This window comes from Bemisia tabaci, chromosome 1, assembly GCF_918797505.1.
Source record: "Bemisia tabaci chromosome 1, PGI_BMITA_v3".
NCBI classification, from domain to species: Eukaryota; Metazoa; Arthropoda; class Insecta; order Hemiptera; family Aleyrodidae; genus Bemisia; species Bemisia tabaci.
This window is the reverse complement of record NC_092793.1, coordinates 20,197,951-20,213,426: the sequence shown is the minus strand read 5'-3', so window position 1 is coordinate 20,213,426 and position 15,476 is coordinate 20,197,951. Positions and strand designations below refer to the sequence as shown.

Here is a 15,476-nt window from a genome sequence, read left to right as displayed (position 1 = left end):
CCAAACCTCTTAAGAGCAGCTTTATTTTTGTTTCGAGCAAATATCCAATCGAATCAATAGTATTTTTTCTTGTCTTTTTTAAGAGTCCGGACTCTGGATCCAAGAGAGTTTTATTTTCAGTGCGGGTTCAAAATATCCGAAATTCAACTTTTCGGATTTGATGAGCCAACCTTTAGCTCCAAATGATTTACGCTAAATATTTTTTGAACTTATACGCTCCGAATGCATTTGTTGAGGATTAGCGTGAGTGTAGTAATCCTCAATAATTAGAGCTTCAGATCAGTTGATCAACACATCTGAGAATTTTCGTAATCCTCGCATCACGAATTAAGCCCCCGCCACGTCATTTTCATCGTGTAGTTGACGCATTGAGACGAGAAATTCAATCAAGGAGGCTTTCAGGGAACTTCAACCGGGAAGTCAGGGCGTGCGATTCCGTCAACAGAGCTCCTTCAGGAACTTCGACGATTTTCCCGCCCGTCCCGTACCAGTGGTGATTCTTTGCATTTGGCAACACTGTGATTCCTTTATTTACATCCATATAAAATAATGATTTTAGGATAGACGATCTAACGGAGAAAAAACCAAACTGTTTTTCCGCGGATACCAAAGTAGTAATGTCACACAGGATTTCACGATAGGTAGTAGAATCGTGGATTTTGGTAAGATTTTTGATCAGCATAGTAGCATAGCCATGCTCGTGGCAGCCTTTTTGTGCGTACAGTAATACGTATTACGGTGAACACGGTAACATCACCGTGCTTTCGAGAAGTACTGGTGCCACGGTAATTTTCGGTAAAACTTGCGCAGAGGTACAAAATCTACCGTTGAAAACGACATCGAACGACATTTTTAGAAAAGAAATCCGACGATTTATCGATCTCGTCGACTTATCAGTAGACGTCTCGAGCAAATTTTCAAAAGTGAAGAGGGAAAAAAAACTGAAACGTTTGGGAGAAGTGAGGAAATTTGGCTTAAGTCAGTGAGGATAACATCCCGGATCGCCTGAAAAGTTCGGTCGAATGGCTTTTTTTGCACCCTGAACTTTTCAGAGAATTTTATTCGCAATGCACTCTATCACGAGTAAAAAGTGAAGCGTTGGGTGCAGAGAGGACACCTCTCGGTTTTTCAGAATCTCAATTGCTGATTAATTTTTTGAGTGGAGGGATTATCAGCCATGTGAATTTGTTGCCATTTTTCGTTAGGAGCTGTCAAATTAATCATCGAGATCTTACGGCTGTACCCAGTGCGCTGACTTAGTCCCCTCCAGTACGCTAGACAGAAGTTTTCCTTCTTATTTTCTGGTACCCAGATTTGAAAGCAAATAAAATTCTAAGAAAAATTTCCCCAAGTTTTACATCAAATCCATATTTTATCGGAACTGATTTGGCTACACAATAACGTTCCTACGACGTTTTTCGTTAGCACGGCAGTGTACGAGAAACGAGAACAGCGTTTATTTGCTCGCCCCTCTCTGGGCCTCGAAAGCTTTAAGTTCAAACTCGGATGCCGGACATATTTAACAGGTGATCGCAACTGCTCAAAGTAGGAGAAGGGAGGTGGGGGTGGGTTTGTACGGAAACTTAGTCCTTCTGTTGCTCCGCTGCGCTGCGCTGCGGTCGCGGCTCTGGATGACGCTCTCGTCTTTCAAAGTCCAAAGTTTAAGTACTAATTCCATAACTAGGCGCGTTCCAGGAGGCTAGGTTTTTCGCCTCAACCGGACGAAAACCCCCTCCACCCTCCTAAATTTTAGACAATCACAAGAAAAGCGAAATCCCGTATTCGAACAAGCAGACCGCAAACGAAGTTTATTTTGAACTTTTCCGAATTGTGTCTCTTTTATCAGTATGGAAACCCCCCGATTGGAATCAGTGGCGAGGTGTGAATAATCGATTATCGATATTTCCCCTTCGAAGCTATGACAAAGAATCGACTATGGAGGTATTTGTTGCGAACGCCTTGTTTTCGTTCCTTTGCCATGGTTTAAATGACAGATCAATTGATAATCGCGAAACACGCCACGCCACTTATTGAAATCTTGTGGCGGGTCTCATTCTGTATCGTGGCGATTTTTGCTTGTTGGCAACACTGTAAATACTCCATTTTAATCCATCGAATATATCTGTTTTAGGTGAGACAGTCTGCTTCACCCAGGATCGATTGTTTAATATACATTTAAATAGAGAAAAACAGTGTTGCCAATTTGCATGAATCGTCTCTGATCCTATGTCACCGGTGGCCTCCTTAAACCCTCCCTAATAATCATGCACGCCAAACGACCACTATCACGGCCCTGGCCGAAGACACCTCTTTGTCCGCGGTAAGCCCCGAGAGGAGGTGATAGAAGAAGGGGAGGGGGGCTCGAGAATGGGCTCGTATTGTTTTTACTCGAGCGTATTTATTTGCCGAATAAACGGCGGCCCCAGGGCCGGCGGGGAGGGTTAATAACCGGGAGTCAACAAAGCGGCCGAAACCGCTCGCTGATAGCCGGATTAATCGGGCGACTCGTAAAAGCTCCGAGAGCGGCGTTAACAATGCAGGCCGGGGGTGGGAGGGGGCGGCGAAGTTGGGGCGCGATGCCCCCAAGTTGCGGTGCGCGAGTGTGAATAAGATACATTATGCAAACGAGGTTCTTATCCGGGAGAATCCGCGGGCGATTACGGCCCCCTCCCCCGTCCCCACTCCGAAACCCCCGACCGGGATCGGGACCCGAACTTTGCCCCAATCGAATCGAATCGAGCTTCCGGAGAGGATTGACGTCGTTGCTCTGCGCGGAATGAAGTCTCGACCGAGGGAAGGGTGGTCGCAGTCGGGGCGAGCCTAGAAACAAGGCCGTCCCAGCCCCAGGGTTCAATGTCGTGATAGCGAAGAGAGCTGTTAGTGCGAAAATGAACTTTTGAGAAATTAGGGCTCAGGAGCGCGCCTGAGATGAAAATTTTACTGAAAAAAAATACGCTCTGGTTTTGAACCAATCCGAAGTGGATCCTCCATTGACCATACGTGTACGCTCCCTATGCTGCCGTGATAAGGAAGAACGCCGTATGAGCCTTCGATCGTTGCCAAGTTTCCTCCGATGAACATCGAATTTCCTGAGAAAATTGTGAATATTATTTTCCAAAACTTTCTGACTATTTTGTACGCAATTTAATTTGAAATATCTGAAAATTTTAAGGGAAAAAATGCATGAATGTTGTCGAAAATACATGTTTTATCAAGGGAAAGGCAGCTCTCGAATGTTCATACGGCGTTCTTCCTTAGCACGGCAGTATGGAGGTACTTCACCCGAGCCGTGCTAATCAGAAAGGAAGCAAGTTGCATCAGCCATTGCCAAATTTCATCGGACAATTTATTATTTTACAGTTGAATAGTTTCACTGATTCTTCTAATCAATTCAGGGAATTTGTCTCGAGTCAAGAAATCCCCCGAAATTTTCAAGAGGATTTAAGCTCCGGTTCTCACGTGAAAAATAATTCGAACGATGATGTTTAACAATGGCTGATGCGACTGTGCTGCTTAAATTGGGTTTTCCACGATTCTGGTGTGGTCGAACTGGCTTGCGATGTATCGCATCGATTTAGTAATAAATCGTGGCATATTTTGAATTTCTAGCCTGTTAAAAGACGATAGCTTATGCGCATGAGCTTTAAAAAATCATTCTCAACCACAAAGAAATAACAGCATGTTTCGTTGTGGGAAAGAATTTCGCAGTCAATATAGTAATCGATGGCTGAATTTTTTCCCTTGAATGAATCCTGCTTTCATTTTTTTTGAATTTTGTCGTTTTTTTTCAGTTGTTGAAAATGATTATTTAGGCTCATGCGCAAGGGCTATCGCTCCTTTTTGGTTTAAGAATTCAAAACCCTTGGAGTTTTGGCATACTCAATATTTAGCAAGCAAGTTTAATTTGGTCTAGTTTACTTTCGCTCCCCAATGGGCCTGTTGCAAACTTTTGCTAGAGCAGAATGAAGAGTTGTTTCCCATAGATAATGCCTCAAAAATCACGATGAGCGCATCGGCAAAGTCTGAAAGGCACTCATAAATTCACGAACTGCGTAAGAAATTTGCGTTATTTAAAGCTTCCCGATTCAAAAACGATACTACGGCACAGGTGAACATTTTGTTAGAGGAGTCGCTCCATCGTCGGCAATATTCATCATGGCCGACGCTTGCGCAGTTCCTCGCGTAATTCGAGGAGAACTCAAGGTCAATTATGGCGGGCGAGGAAAATATGAACGTAAACACGCCGATTGTTATCTGGTTTAATCCTGTTCAGGTGTTATCTCGTCCCATCACACGTGTTTTGGCGGACTGGCGTCGGCCATGATGAGTATTGCCGCCAATGGAACGACTCCTCTAACAAAATGTTCACCTGTACCGTAGTATCGTTTTCGAAGCGGGAAGCTCAAAAAATCGCAAATTTCTTACGCAGATTGTGAAGTTATTAGTGCATTTCAGACTTTGCCAATGCGCTCATCGTGATTTTTGAGCCATTATCTGTAGGAAACAACTCTTAGTTTTGCTCTAGCAAAAGTTTGCAACAGGCCCATTCCTCATCGGCTGCGGAAACAGCCAAAACTAGGGATTCTTGCTCGATTTGGCAACGAGGCGTCCCGTCGTCGCCGCCCGTTCCTTTTGTCAAGATTTTCTTTTGAAACGGTGACGTCTTTCCCCTCCCGCTCTGTCTCTCGCTGTCTTTACCACTCGTCGATACCCCCGATGCCCCGGAGGAAACTTTTGCACCCCTCCCCCCTCCCGATCCCCCCGGGCCGCCCTGGAGTGAGGGATTTTTAATCAGCTTTGCTCTTAATTATTAGAAAGTTGAGTGTAAGTGTACTTTATTTCTTCGACGTCACCGAGGATCAGGATGCGACTGTCATTCCGGCTCGAGTCCTACCCGAGTGAGGATCGACTTGTTGCCACGTCTAGGGATCAGCTTTTCCCGGGAAAGTCGAGTGCCAGTGGTAGTGGGAACGGGAATTCCCGGGAAAGAGGTCGGGGACGCTCTCGATGGATCTTCTATAAGTTCTAAGTGCGAGTGATCCCAAAGGCCTAATTTTGTCGGCCAATCAGAAGCTATAAGCCGGACTTAGCTGCAGTCTAGGCCCGTCCTAAGTATATTTAAGTACGGGGGAAGGACCGACAAAATTCGGCCCCTGTGTCTATGCATGAGGTGTGGAATAGGGGAGAGGAGGAGAGATAGGGAGAGTATGGAAAACTCGAAAATTTGGAGGTTAGGTTTGATCAGGTCATGTAGCTCTTGGGGCCCAAAAGGGCAGCCAACCTTTGACCTCGAATTATCCAGTGATACTAATTTAAACTGCGAGAGTAGGTACACTGATTGAAAATCATATAAGCACGTATAAAACTTTGATTTCGCATATATTTTCTCAGTTTCAAAGTCTTAATCCTTAAAAACGCTTGTGTACGCGTTGTCGGCTCTATTGATTAAGATTTCAAATGTTAAGGTTGGCAGCGGCACTTTTCTCGTGATTTTCGTTTTTCACGTTGTCGCCCTTTCGGGCCCTCAGAGCTGTACAACTAACTAAACATACGGCCAAACGATCGGCCCAAAAATGATCCTTATCGATATCCTTCCTTTTCGTATTTTTCGAAGCATAGTGTCCTGGAATCCGAGCGTCGTGTTGAATTTTTGTTTCAATAGTGCGGTGCGAGTGCACGAAGGAAACATTTTCATCCGACGGCGGTGAGCTCGGGAGATAATACGAGTCGCACAGAGCGCAGCCAGCACACATGCTAGGTGAAAAGAAAAAGAGACCGGCCATAAAACGTAATTTATACGATGGCCCGGACTCAGCGATGTCGCGTCGTTTCTCACCGGAGAAATTTGTGGGGTAAAATAATACGCTCAACGAGGCATCGCCATCGGCCGAAGCAGCCCGCAACGACGAGGCCCATCCCCCTTCCCCCCAGATAGTGCAGGCAACCCGCCAAACTCCCCGCCCGTTTTCGGGGGATTCTCTGTTTTACCCTGAAAGTTTGGCACGCTCTCGCTCCCTGAAACAGAGACGTATTTCAATGGCAGACGGTGCGGTGCGGTGCTCCGCGGGAACGCATGGACTCCACGGGATAAATTCCGCCACCTATCGAAGCTTTTATCGCGTCTTCGCGGAGGTTCCGACCGGCGCACAGAAGATCGTGTCGATGGGAAGAGGTCGGACATAATTTAAAAAATTTTAAATTTTACACTGGAAAAAAAAAACACATTGGATCTAGAGTCCAGACTCTCGAAAACATTGACAAGAAAAAGGACTCTTGTTTCAATCAGATTTTTGTTTAAATCCAAAGGAAATCCGCTCAAATTAAGAGGCTTAGTTCTTGATTTAAGCTAGAACCCGATTGAATCAAGAGTCTTTTTTCTAGTCGATGTTTTTAAGAGTCCGGACTCTAGATCCAATGTGTTTTTTTTTTCCAGTGTATATCTTCATTAATATGAAATGTTGATGTTTTCAATGTAGTTTCATTGGTTTCTTCGTAACATTTTCTATAGAAAGCACTCCTTAAAATTAAAATTGTGACGAGGTAAACGTACAACTGTAAAATTTTTGTCTAAAAGTTCATGTCCGACTTCTTTGATTGAATCGTTCCACTGTGCGACGTGCCGCTCTTGATATCGGCAACCCTCCGACGTAAGGGCGTATTTCCATTTGTACGTGAACCATGATAAGCATGGAGTTATATGGAGCGCAGGGCTCACGTGGAAATTGAGGTACGCCGCCTTATGTCAGAGGGGTGACTGCATGTTACAGGATTTTTGCCGTCATTTGGAGAGAGAAAACAGAGTTTTTTGAGGGATGAATGAAACTGTATTCTGCAATAAGGAACCACTATTGGTGACCGATTAGAGATAATATGTTGTCACCTTCCGGCCAAAGTATCACAAGCGGCGCTGTTGATTATAAATTGGAATATAGAGTGATTTTTTAGAATCCAGGACTTTTCTGGTTCAAATTTAACGATTCAGCTGTCAAATATGATAATTTTTAACCCTTCGGAAAGCATTTGTCGGCTCTTACTTTATTTTAAATGTGTCACAGAAATGGTAAACAGCTTATCACAAGCGCCATTAGTTCCCAAAAGAGAGAAGTCCAAACAAGCGTCGAAATGGACACTCACCTCGATTACCTATTCTCTTTTAATTTCATCCAAATCATACGCTATGAGAGGTTCTGAACATTTATTCAAAACGCCAAGTTGTTGCTTACAATAGCCTTGATCAACTCTCTCCGTTGCAGAAAAGTCCTATGGAGATTAGCGCTCAATTATTGGCGATTGTGGTACTTTAGCCAGGAGGTTTTAGGAAGAAGTGTTTTTTATTTTTTTGCTAGAATCATCAGAGATTGCGTAGATCTATCGGCAGATCTGTCGGCGAGTATCGTCCTCTTGAAATCTGCCTTCCATTTTGTCGTGGGTATCATATAGGCAACAAACATACTCTAGAGCGTAAATTTTGAAACACCGCGATTGAGGTTCATGTCCTTTTTTTTATCGAGCTTTCACCCATCATGTGAGCTAATCAACTCGTCTGTCGAGAAATCAAGTAATTGAAAGCTGAGAGCCGGTGACGTCACATCCAAAATAACACCGAATGAGCGCACCAACGTCACCGAATTTTCCCGGATCAAAGGTTAAATCTCAGGAAAGTTACAAACATTTTTCCGTGCCAATTTTATGCATTATGGAATATATCTCGAATAAAATCCTCCGGAAAATCCGAAGTTTAAAATCCACGCGTTCCCCGGAAAATTCGTACTTCATCACGAGAAATTCGGGGACGTCCGAATATTCATGCGGCGTTTCTCCGCAGCGCGGGAGCACTCAACTCCGCTTCTCGCCGTCCCTTCGACGTAAGGGCGTATCTCAACCTCAACGCGAGCCCTGGGGAGCACGGACTCCCACCAACGGTAGGGTTCATCTTACTCCCGACGCATTTTTTTTCGCCCTCTTCCCCCGGCGAAAAGCCGATGTTCGAGTCGCGAATATCTCCAGCGTGATTCCACCGCACTTCCGCCGTTCACTCTCGATACCCCCCTCCCCCCCACCGCCACGATTTCCCGCAGTGGGGGGAGGGGGGCTGTCGGATCGCACTTTCATTTTCTTCATCCGCCCCGGCCCGGTGCAGCCCGTGCGCATCCCTCGTTGCCATGGTTTTTCTCCCAAGAATGTCGGCGGTGCTCCCCGGCCTCCCCTTCCCCCCTCCTCCTCTCGTTCGCAGTCGAAAATACGCCTCGATATTGCGAGGCTTCAAATTCGGCCCGCGCCATAGGAGAGGGGAGGGGGTGCTGGAGTCCCCCTCGCGAATTTAAATGGAGTACGTATGCCGCGCGCCGCGAACATCCTCGGCGCTCCTGGTTCGATCTGAGCGGGACCGGCATTCGTTTGATGCGCGATGTTGCCGGACTGTGGATAATGGAGATGGTTTGGATCGATAGGAAACGCTATTGAATATTACCCCTGGAAGAATCGTAGTTATCGAAGAAATATGCAATTTTTTACAATAAAAAAATATTCACTGGAAAAAAAGTCGCATAGTCCAGACTCCTAAAAAACATCGACAAGAAGAAATACTCTTGATTCAATCCGACTTTTTCTTGAATTGAAGAGCTGAGCTTCCAGATTTAGGCAGATTTCCTTTTGATTCAAGCCAAAAGTCTGATTGAATCAAGTGTATTTTTTCTTGTCTATGTTTTCAAGAGTCTGGACTCCAGATCCAAGAGACTTTTTTTCCAGTGTTTTAAAAGATGTATAAAGATATAATAACCGAAATAATAACCTTTGCCGAGACAGCAATGTCTCTCTTCGTCTCTGAAACGAGCCTCTGATATTCTCCTCAGCCAAGAAGAAAACTGATCCAAATCAATGAAGGCGGGTCACGACTCACCTTTGAGATGTCTGTGGCTATCGGAATCCAGTTTTATAACTATTCAAGGTTTCCTCGAAAAAATGTATCGCTCATTACGAGCAGTTTTTTCAGCGGTTGAATCATCGTCTTTGATCGCGGGGCGGGCCGTCGCGTCGCATCGGCCAGAGACGCCCAATTTGTGTAGATCTATCTTTTTCGTTCGCATTCTTGTGTGTGCTTGCTCCGTCCGCGTTGTTTTGCCCACCGTGATCCTGCCACTAACATAAAATTCCAGTTTCCCTCTTCTTTCTAATTATTAATGAATAGCGTTGGTCGAATGGCGGGCTTCGAACTTTGCTCGTGGCCGTCTTGTTTGATTGGAGACACACGGCAAAGCATAAATGACGCTTTTACATACTGCCGTGCTAAGGGAAAACGCCGTATGATCATCCAAATGTTGCCAAATTCTTAAATATTTATTTTATTCTTGAGGAAATATACACATGAATATTTTTCCTTTGGATTTTCAGATACCGTACATCTAATTGCAAATTGGATTCTCTGAAAAATCGAGAGAAAAATGAACGCAAGTGTCCTTTACATTTTTGTTTTATTTGAAGAAATTTGGCAACGTTAGAAGGCTCATACGGCGTTTCTCACTTATCGGCTCCATACCATGAATATACGCATATGTATTTTAAATTCACTACATTTTTTAAGACACCTCAAGAAACTCGGATCCATTGTTCCAAGAAAACCGTTTCCTTGGTCGGTCGTTGCTCGTTTTGCTGAGGGGACTATTTTTTAAAAGAAGAAGAGACCTAAGATTGACCATCTTCTTCATTTCCAAGGTTTTTTCATATATGTTTTCTATTCTTTTTCATAGAAGCGTAATTCATCTGAAGTAAACGAGGTGAGTCTTCGGGAGTCGACGTGTACTTACTATTGACAATTTTTAAGCGTAGCTAGATTTTTACGGGGGCCGAGGGCTTTTTTATTCCTCCCGGGTGTGTACTGGTATATTCAGAGACCACGTAGGATCGTATCGGGGGGGGGGGGGGGGGGGGGGGGGGTTGGACACGGGGGAACCGCTCTAGGTACGCCTACGCCAACAATTAGAATCAGAGGAGTCGGTCATAGGGTGTAAATCATGTACAAATAGTAGCGGAACAGAGAAAACGCGCTAAAAAGGACTCAGATAGGGCAGTGAATACGCTCTTGATTGAATGGGCTGCAAAGTTGAGCCATCGCCCCTTTCAAAGAGTGATTGGTCAATATTGAGAGCTTCCGCCGTTGAAGTACTCGGAGTGCGATCATCGCCGAGCATGTAAGCTATCAAATCTCGATAACCGGATTCCATGGTTAATGCATGATCAATTATATCCTCCACTCCTCCGGTCGTCTTCAACGTTCTCTGTGTAACTTTTTCGTCGGGGATTCTCAAAAATGATCGAGTGTAGGGGTAGTATTCTTGGCTTCTCTCGTTCATTCTCTTTCCATTGCTGCTTTCTTCAGAGAAACCCCGTATGATTCAAGGGAGGTGTTAAAAGCTTCTTAATTTTTACGAATTTTGCGTAAAATTCTACAGATAAACTCGAAAAATTGATCCCCTGCAGGGATTACCTACTATCAGTTTCCCTTACGAAAAGTATAAACGGTGAAAGAAGATAAATTTACGAGTTTAACAAGCCTGAAATTAGTTATGGACCTACCTTAAAGTTTAAAAAAACTTGCAATATTTTACTCGTCATTTTTCTACCGTGTATATTTTTATCTTTTACAGTGGCAATCGTCATTTCCGAGAGAGAGTCTAGTTTCAAAGTCATACTGTTGAATTTTACTGGAAATTCTTAAACTTATCCTTTTTTCATGATGATTGGGAGTTGATCAAAAGCCATCCTTAAACCTTTTTTATTACCAATATTCGCGCACGAGACCTAGGAGTCACGAAATAAAGAACTGTTCAAGGAACGACTTTAATCCATACGTACCTGAACATAGTTAGTTCATCCTATCAGCAGTTGATGATAAAATTTCGTTGCTCTCTTTTTTTTTACCGTCTAAATTTTTATTCGTGAGGACTTTAAATTCTTGCTTAATGATTATCCTCCGTAATAATATAAACGCATTTATGTAACTATTTCTGTTATTACGGATGTTATTTAGTTACATACATGAACAGTTTCCAGTCTCAAGAAGACATATATTGAACTAGCTGAAAGCGCTTTAACGAACAAAATGCCTTAGCGAAACGCGGCAGATAGCTTGCCAAAATTCAAACGCTTTCAGCATATTCTGCCAATAACTTGCGGACTTGTTGTTCCTAATTTGCATCTCTATTTTCCTCTACTGTTTCCTCTAATGTGAGCAGCATTATATTCCATCGAATATCTTGCAAGTTCTTTGTTTATCAAACATTTGCCTTTTTAAATTGCTGCCGGATCAGCTTAGTTTTCGTTACATCCTTTTTTAACATTCTGGAGAAACACAGCTTCCTGTAAGAGAATTTGCCTCAACTATTTCAGACAGAGAAACCGACCAATGACGCTCGGGCGCCAAGCAATCAATTTGACTACATTTTGCATTTGGAACTGTAAATTCTTGCTCAGTTTGAAAACAACACATGTACCATTAGTTTTCCTATGCACATAAGTGTTTCTTTGGATGGGCCAGAAATTATAGTTCCTAATTGCAAAATGAAGCCCAATTTCTGGTTAAGCTGAAGTCATCGCGTTGCTCGCATTTTCATCAGTTATATTCCCCTCTATGCTAATAAAGAATCACTCTCTCCTACTAATCCTTAAAATCACACCTCCTTAGGGAAACTAATGGTAAATAAGTTGTTCCTGAAATAAGTCAGAAATGATAGTGCGTTGTCGCAAAGTGTGATCCATCAGAGAAGTAATTATAAAGTTTGACTGCGTTTTCCATTACAAAAACACGGTTTCTGGCTCATCTGAATACAATGTATGTGTCATTAGATTCTCTGTAGTCATTGGTGCAGATTGTGGCGGTAGGAGAACTGCTCCAAAAGTATTTGTTGGTTAAGTGCACTCAACCTAGGAGCGAAAGACGGGCCGTTTCCTGATCTAAGAGCCCAGGAGCCCAATTCTATCATAACAAAAAAAAGGGTGGGGGGGGGGGGGGGTTCCGATCAAAAGATCATCAGGAGTTCAATTACTAGTTAATCTCGGATTTTTATTTCGTCCAGGTACATCCATCATCTTCCTCACCTATGAGAAAGAACAGAAACCAGATGATAAAGCAAATGAGCATTAGATGAAATCTGTATGTCGTGTTCCTTCTATTTGGGCCTCGTGAACCGAATCGAAAATCGTTGACTTCCACCAGGCATCTGCAAATGGCGCAGGCGATGAATGGTGCAGGCAAACAAATTGCCACTTTTAATTCGCGTTTCTCAATACGGGCTCAACAGAGGAGGAATGAAAATCGACGGAAAGTAGGATGCAGACGGCAGAGCACTCCGGTCGGAAATTATGCATCGGAGAATGAAGGGGGGGGGGGATTATGGGGAGCCTGTTGGTCGCGTTGGTGTCGAGGGATGGGCTCCCCTTGGAACTGATAATACGGACGCCGCATCTTGCCATTCAAACAAATTATGTCTTTCTGTAATTGTTCCGTACCGTAGCTTCCAACGCGCAGTGTTTCGCAGTGTTGGCGATTTGCGCCTACTGGAGTCTCCATCGGCGAGCTAGGGTATGAAGTGAGCCTTACTTTCCAGAGAATGGTCTTCACTCCCCTCTTGAGAAAACTGTTTTATTTTCTTTTTGTACACGGACCTTTTTACACATATTTTACAGTTTTTCGTCGAAAATTATTCACACAATACCCCCCCCCCCCCCCCCATCCACCGTCCGTTTTGGGTTAGACTATGAAGTTGTCCCCAGGATAGGGTACCTACTGAGAAAACTAACGGAGTGAAGATTTTGGCTTGCTAAGTTTGTCATTCTTTTTTTCTGCTTCTTTTCTTTCTCGCAGACCCCTATCTATCGCTACATCTTAAACACGCAGAAATGCATGAAGTAGTAAATCAGTAGTATCGATAGAAAAATATGAAAATTACACTTATTGATTGTTGCAGTGTTGCAAATTTTCCGTTCTAACCCGAGTTTTCCGGCGACCTAGAAAACTGAGGATGTCAGGGATTTTTACGGCTACCGATAAACGTTAGGGAATTTCTTGAGATGCACGTTGGCTCTGAAAGTCAGTGTATTTAAAACGGTATTTAAATGAATCGTCTCTTTCGAAAGTTGGGAGGAAGCAATAAAAAAGTCAAGGGCTTTATAAAAACTTTAAATAAATATTTAGTTTGACTGTCAGGAAAAAAATGAGTACCCAGAAAAAGTTAGGAGACGTCTGGGATTTTGATGGGTGGGGAAAAAAATTATGAAATTCCTGTGCCTTTCTTCTAAGAACATTTTTGGATCTTTTCGAATGACGTTTTCAGGAAAATTCTCGAAGGGGCCAAAATATAATTCTGAGATTTCAACTGTGATGACCCATTGTCCACGAAAAAGTAAAAAAAAATCGCAAGAAAACTCACAGCGCCACAAACCAAGGCTCGTGTTTTTCTACTTTAACTATCGATTTGTGATTGGAATCCCTTCACCCTTCCTCATACATTGTTTTAGAGTTGATTTGGCAAGAGGAAATCAACCGGAAACTTGGAGGCACCACGAACTTAAAATGACGACCTGTCAACCTCGGGGGTTTAAAGATGAACAACTCGCGAAAAGTTTCACTGTCGCCAAAGTTTTAATGATTCTTTGTAGCTCAGGCAGTGTGTACGCTTGCCTCTGTCTCCGATTTCACTGCGGCTGTTATCTTGTTAGCGTGCGCGTACAAGCTCAAAGCCGCAGGAATATATCCTATATAAATTATTCAATTCAGTTTCTCTGTCTCTCGGCCGTCCGCGTCGCGCAAATCGAGGATAACGAGGGAAAAACAACTCGGTAATAGTTTTTCTCTTCTTTCTTAGACCCCCATTAAACAAATGTATCTTCAATAGTTGAGTTTGATCCCTTTGGGGCCAACCATAAAATGCACTCGGGAACTTTCGCCAATTTTTTTACACTTCCCTCCTCACATGTCAGGAACCCTGTCCCTTCAAGCGGTTTGTTAGGCAATCCCAGAACCTCCTCATCCTTTTCGTTGTTTCTCGGACAAAGGAACGTAACTGTATTTTAAAGTTGCCAAATCGACCCAAACAATTCAATTTTTTACAATTATGTACTGTTGCAATTTTTGTTCTAAATTGTTCTCATTTTTGCCTGAGATGAGAGGAATAATCAGGGGGGTTGGCAGTTAGAAATTCCCAAGATTTTCCTCGTAAAAATGCATATTGTAAGAGGGAATTTCGTAACATTGAAACATTGTCACGTTTTTTGTGAGGAAAACAACGAGTTACCCAATGAAGATTGCTACTCGTCATTTGGCATTTTCCTAAGTCGGAAAGTCTAACGGAGGGTTAGACAGATTATTTCCTCTTATGTTAATTAACGATGCTGGTCTACGATGATAGGAATCAACGCCGCAGAGGTGTATATTAAAAATTCGCGAGTATCCATTTACTTTCATTCAATCGATGACATTGATGAAAGTCCTGACGGCCCAACAATTTAACTGGCCGCCACGCAGTGGATCGAGCTTAATTTTTCAAACAAAATGTTGATGATTATTTCGTCACAATTTCAATTGTAGGAGGTGCCTCTGAACTGAAATTTCACCCCCCCCCCCCCCCCCAAAAAAAAAAAAATAAAATCAATGGAAACACTTTTAGTCCATATTGTTTCATATTTTCGAAGATGTAAGCTTTCAAAGTTCTCAAATTTTGTCCGACCTCTCCCATTGAATCGTTCCTCTTAGCGCTGGTTAAAATCGCGCGTATGTCGAGGGTCGAGTAGCGGTCGATCATAAGCGATCGAAATTAGCTTGCCTTGTCGCTCTGCCCTGCAGAGGAAAATCACAGTATATCGGGATATGCCGTTGTTATTTGATTAAATCATTCTTCGCGTTCGTGAAAACAAAATCATGCGCAAATACTAAAGGTATGATAGTTTAAGAGGGTCTTATTGTCAATCGATTTTTTTTGCTAAGCAATTCATTCGATATAATTCTGCAATTATTTTCGAGCTTAATCATTGACTTGTATGGAATTATGGATATATCATTACTTAGGTTATTTTAGCTGGTAGTGGGGGGGGGGGGGGGGGCTGTTGGTATGAGTGGCTCAGTTAGCGGGGGCGGGAGACTTGAGGGACACGGACAAACACCCCTTTTATTCCCCTAACCCGGCGATTCTGGCTCATTTTTGCCGGATTTTGCCGAAAATCAGCACTTTTACGCATTTAAACTGTCGCCAAAACTCAAACCCGGCAACCCTGGTCGGGCTCAGCACAAAGCTACTTTTTAGGTCGCTCCGAAAAAAACACGCGTCGAAGCAACCACACAGCGAGTCGCGCGAGCTTTAATTTAAAAAGCCAATTAATTATAAAAAGTATAACAAGACCCAGAACACAGGTACGCGGGCTTTCCCGGCGGGCCGCGCCCGCGCGCCGTAGCGTTTCCGGATGGGGGAGCGATTTTTTATTTTTTC

At 43.4% G+C, this 15,476-nt stretch overlaps 1 protein-coding gene across 1 annotated transcript in view; it reads left to right on the top strand.

The window, feature by feature from the left end:
• Positions 1-15,476, top strand: part of Sema2a (Semaphorin 2a) — a 769,825-nt gene that overhangs the window by 31,054 nt on the left and 723,295 nt on the right. The window lies entirely within an intron of this gene.